Below are 6,000 nucleotides of genomic sequence, written 5' to 3'. Positions count from 1 at the left end.
AATATGAGACCTGCATTGGTCGGGCAACCCAATGCAGTCTAGTTACGGAAAAATCTAGGTCTTATTACGGGCCTCAGCCAATCTGACGCGAAGGACCAATTTGATCCAATTACGGGAACATCTAGGTTGCTACGGGCATCTTACCCAATATGAGACCAGCATTGGTCGGGCAACCCAATGCAGTCTAGTTACGGGAAAATCCAGATCTTACTACGGGCCTCAACCAGTCTGACGCAAATGACCAATTTGACCCAATTACACAAACATCCAGGTTACTACGGGCATCTTACCCAATATGAGACCTGAATTGGTCGGGCGACTCAATGTGGACCCGAGTACGGGATTTCGATTCTGTTTCAGGCTGTCCTATTCTCTGTGCCGTTTCAGGGAACGTTGTTTTTGGTAAATGGATTTCTTAAAGGTAAAAATGGAGGAGAAAGCTCTGACGGCGGGAGCCAATTTTGGATCTAAGCTCTGACGATGGGAGCCAATTCCGGATCCAAGACGAAAGATTGAAGAAATTCAGAGTATAAGGTTAGGAGAAGAATAAGTTTTAGGGTTTTTTTTTTTTTTTTTTTTTTCAGATCAAGGGAGGGGGTTTTTTTTGGATCGAAGAGCTAGCTTCAAGCTTTTTTTTTTCAAGGTTACTAGTTCGGTTTCATTGGAGATTTTTGAAGATCAAGGGGGTTGGAGAGGAGCTTCATGCTTCGAGTCGGGGAAGAAAAGACGGAGGATTGGATTTTTCTTCTTCATAGAGTTTTGGGAAGACTGAGGCAATCATTGCTGAAGTCAGTGTTGTAATGGTGAATCGGGATTTTTTAATGAAGTGGGTTTGATTACTCTTGACTGTTTTGTGAAATTGAGTTACGTCTGTGATTGAAGAATTAAAAGGGTGTCTAAAGGATTGAGTATGCAGAGTGAATGAAATTTATTGGGTTAATCTAACAAGATAGTCAGTGGATACAAGATCATAAGTACAAAGCGGTATCGGAGATTAGCAGAGTGGATTATTTGGGGTTCTCTGTAACGTCTAGAGACCTATCGGCTGGGACAAAAAGGACTTTGACAAGCAGTCGAAGGGCATCCGTATAGATTTGCGATGTATTCTTGCAGTCGTTTATATTCCAGCAGTCAAAAACTGATAGACTGCTTGACTATTGGCGAATCTCCATACTACCTTCTACAGCCAGACGCCCGGCACGTTCTCGAGCAGGATAGCACATAATACGACAAAAGTGGTGAATCCGACGTGAAAGCTTGAGGTAGAAGGTATTGGATTTTGGTTGATTTTATCTTTATTTTATGGAAAACAAAAATAAAAATTTTGAAGGATTTTTGGGAGGAGTTTCTGGTGATGATTCTTCTAAAGGACAAGGTATGCACATGGATCCGTCTACTGCTAGTATGTTTCAAGCCTTCTCATTATCAATGCAGCAACAGCAAAGCAATGATCGAAAAGAAGCTTTGGCAACCAAAGCATTGCAAGCAGTGGTCAATAAAATTGATCAATTTGATGGAAGGCATATTTCAAGGTATTTAAGATGTTATGTCCGTGAAATGGAATTAAATCGGGTTTCTGAGAAGAAAATGGTTGAACTATTTGGACTTGCCATGATACCGGAGATAAGAGACCACATTACATCGATTACGGATCATTATGGGAATTCATGGGAGGTTTTTTTACATGCATTGAAAGACGAATATTTCTTGGAAGATGCTGATCGCGTTACTAAAAAGCTGTTTGTGGAATGGATTGAACGGCCCAATAAGAATTTGCAAGCAACAGAGCTACTAAGGGAATTTGAGAGGCAGTACTCTCAATTGTCGAAGGTAGAAAAATTGACATTGGAGCTGAACAAAGTTGATCTATTTCTTCAAGTTGCTAATAGAGAATTGCAAGAGAAATTAGAACTCCTTCTTAAAGACAAAGAAGAAGATGAAGGATTGACAACGAGGTGGAAGAACGTTGAAGATGCGGTGGGGTTGCTTACATAAAAAGAAAGGAGGAAGGATAGGAGCAATATTCAGAAAACAGTACAAGCACCCAAAGCTCCAGTACGTACAACACCACCAACAATGCCTACAGTTCAACCTTTGACATGCTTATCAAAGAAAGCAGATATAGGGATGGAAGAAATTATACGAGGAATGCGAGATCTTCAAATCAAATTGGCAAGACTTGAAGAGAATACTTCTATAAACAATTCGAAGAATGTTTCAAAACAAGGATATGTACAAAGATGCATTTGATGTGATGATGCTTCACACACTAGAAAAGATTGCAATAAATTTAATAATATGATACGGCAGGGAATTATTTGCTGGAAAGATGGAAAGATAGCATTGAAAAATAGAGAGGATCTTCTTCAAACCAATTTTGGCAAGGAAGGAATGAGAGCATTGGTTCAAGATTACCTAAAAGAGCATGAAACAGCAGCACGAGAAAGTGCAAGTTATGGTGCTAGAGTAGATGATGAAATTAGTGGAAGTAGAGAAACTAGTGAGTTTTGGACTTCTGCCGTTTCTACAATGCAAGAAGGAAAATTACCTCGAGAAGCGTTATTGAGAACTGCAGCTACAATACGAGGTAGAACAGGTTGGGAGGATCCTGTTGAGTCTCTTTCAGTTCATGCATATATTGCTAAGAGCCAACATGAAGCTTTGATGGAAGAAAAGAGACGAGAAAATTTTGATGATACTAGAGAAGGAAATTCTTCTAAAAGGCAAACTCAAGGAGACAAGGCTCGGGAGGCAGCTTCACAAGAATTGCCTGTAAAGGATACCTCAGTATCACTGGGAGAAAAAACGAAGGAGACAAAAGATAAGGGCAAATCAATTGCTTATAAGCTACTTTCTGACATTGAAGTGGCAACAAATTTGAAAGGGGTGTTGGAAGAACGTATATTAAATGCTAAGGTGGAATTCACATTGAAAGAAGTCTTGGAAATTGCAAAGAAGGAGTTTCATGATGTTATCATTGACAGCGTTAAGCGAAAGAGGCAATTAATGGGCGAAACTGGAATGAGTCATGCTATTGATGCAAGAATATATAGAGATGAAGAAGAGGTTGATATTGGTTACAAGCAACCAACAAATGAAAAGAATGGGTATAATCAACGAGTACGTTTCGAAGATTCTAGTGACAAGGAAATGGAAACTTTGAGCCATTATACTCGGAAACATTGGGCAAGGGTAACTACTGAGGTATTGGTGAAAGTAGGAGATATAGAAGAACCAATAGTTGCTTTAGTCGACCACGGTTCTGAAATAAATCTCATGTCTAAAAATCTTTATAAGAAGCAAAAATGGCCAATTGATATGGAACATGGATGGGCAATTCGAGCAGCTAATAACACACGGGGCGAATTATATGGAGCTTGTCCAGATGTCAAAATTCGGATTGGGGATGTTGCGACGGAGCAACATTTCTTTGTTCAAGATACAACGTCTTATCCGTTGATTTTAGGACAACCTTATATTACGGCAACACAGATGGAAACAAAAGTACTTGACGATGGTTCTGCTTATGCAAGGGTACGGAGCGAAGATGGGAGGAAAGCTGTACAATTTCTAACAGTACCTCCTAACCATGAACAAAATCGAGATAGGTTGAGGGAGAAACCATTGCCAAAGATTGTTGAAGGATTTAAGGATTTTGGGGAGGTACCACTGTAAAGCGAGATTATGGAGGTACAAAGGAGGAGGTACTCTCGCGAGATGAAGGTGCCTTTGATGCGAGTTTTATTGGTATATTGGAGAATGAAAATATTATGTATAAGAAAGTTGATGATTTTAAAAGAAAAGAAAGAAAAAGATTATATGATATTGAAGGACAATTATGCAAGTTAGGTACATTACAAGATGATGAGAGGATTTTAGGTGTTTATGAAGAAAATGGACTGGAAGATTCATTGGAATTGATTACATCTATTGGGTTAGAGGATAATGATAAGATTGTTGAGATTCATTCAAGAGAGGTTTATACCATGCTTGAATCTTTTCAAGCACCAAAAGTCACTATAGAGACGAGATATAAAACGACAGATAAGAAGGTAAAGCCTGTTGCCGGACCATTACCAGAAGATTCTAAAGAACAAATGGGAGAAGCATCAAAAGAAGCAAGTTTAAGAGATCCAATGAGTATTGGACATCAGTTTACTAAAGAAACTTTTGAAGAATTGAAGATTGGTTCTGATGGTTCTTTATTGCTGGAGGAAATTACTTGCTTCAAAAAGATGTTGGCTAAACAAGGTAGATCGTTTGCTTTCGAATCTCATGAAATTGGGTGTGTGGATCCAAATATTATAACACCTATGGTTATCTTCACTGTACCACATGTACCTTGGAATCTAAGACCGATTCCAGTACCGAGGGCACATTTACCTAAATTGGTGGAACTATTAAAAGAAAAGATAAAGATGAAAATATTGGAACCTTCATTTGCGCCGTATTCTAGTCGATGGTTTACGGTACCTAAGAAGAATGGGTCACTATGGTTTATTCAAGATATGCAACCGGTAAATGCAGTAACTGCCAGGAATGCAGGAATTGGACCTATTGTGGATGAATTTACAGAGGCGTTTGCTGGAAGGGCGATCTATTCAATGGGTGACTTGTATTCAGGTTATGATCAATTTCAACTTGCCGAAGGAAGTAGAGATATGAAAAAAATGAGGACACCACTTGGATTGGTTAGAATGTGCACTCTTCCTCAAGGCGCGACCAACTTAGTTGCGCATATGATGAATGGGATGAATAAGGTATTGAAAGATTTTATTCCGGAAAAGACTATGCCTTTTCTGGATGATGTTCCTATAAAAGGGTGCAGAGAAGGAGACAAGGATGAAACTTTAGATACGAGGAGGTGTCGCAAATATGTTGTTGATCATATATAAGATTGTGAAAAGATTTTAACTCGGCTTGGAGAAGTTCATCTTACATTATCGGGTATGAAGTCTGTATTAGGAGTACGAGAGGTTGTAATTGTTGGACATTTATGTGGATCTTACGGAAGAAAACCAGATCCGACTAAAGTTGATGCAATTGGAAGGATGAAAGAGGATTGTGATTCTTTAACAGAGGTTCGCAGGTTTTTGGGTGCATGTATATTTTATCGAATCTGGATCCCTCATTTTGCTCACATAGCAGATCCATTATATGAACTATTACGCAAGGATTACCGATTTAAATGGGAAGAAAGGCATATTCAGGCAATGCAAAGATTAAAGAAATTATTGATGTCACCTCCAATATTGAGGAAGGTTGATTATAAGTGCAATAGACTAGTGATTCTTACTGTAGACGCTAGTCCAATTGCCATTGGATGGACTGTGGGTCAAGATGATTCAAATGGGAGTAGATTTGCAGTTCGATTTGGGGCTAAAGTTTTAAGTATTCGTCAGCGTGTATATTTGCAAGTCAAAAGAGAACTTTGGGGAGTCGTTTCAGCTATAAAAGCTGAAAAGGACTATTTGATTGAGGTAGTAGTAGTAATTGAAACAGATTGCTTGCCATTGCTTGAAATGATTATTAACTGTTCAACGCCAGATATTGCAATGTTGAGATGGATTGCTTATATTAAGTCACTAAATCCAGAATTTAAGCATATTACTGGGAAAGACAATTTAGTATCAGACATGCTATCTCGAGCAAGATATGAGAGGGAGGACGAAATGGTTGAAGACATTAATGACGTCGGATTGAAATTCTATTCAATATCAAATCTCAACAGAGAAGACAAGCTATTTCTTGAAGAATCTTATGAAGGAGAATTATTGGATATTGGTCATTACTTGAATACCTTGACTAAGCAGGGAAATTGGTCTACAAAAAAATTCAAACAAATAAGAAAAAAAGCATATGGATTTTTACTTTGAGATGGATTCTTATGGAAGAGACCGAAGAAAGGAATTGGGATGCCACGACGAGTGATAGGCAAAAAAGAAGAAAGACTAAAATTATTAAAGGAGTTTTATGATAGTTTATGGGCAGGGCATAGAG

The sequence above is a fragment of the Physcomitrium patens genome, chromosome 19 (assembly GCF_059467195.1).
Source record: "Physcomitrium patens ecotype Gransden chromosome 19, ASM5946719v1, whole genome shotgun sequence".
In the NCBI taxonomy this organism is placed as follows: domain Eukaryota; kingdom Viridiplantae; phylum Streptophyta; class Bryopsida; order Funariales; family Funariaceae; genus Physcomitrium; species Physcomitrium patens.
The sequence above is the reverse complement of the archived record's forward strand: the minus strand, read 5'-3'. Positions refer to the sequence as shown.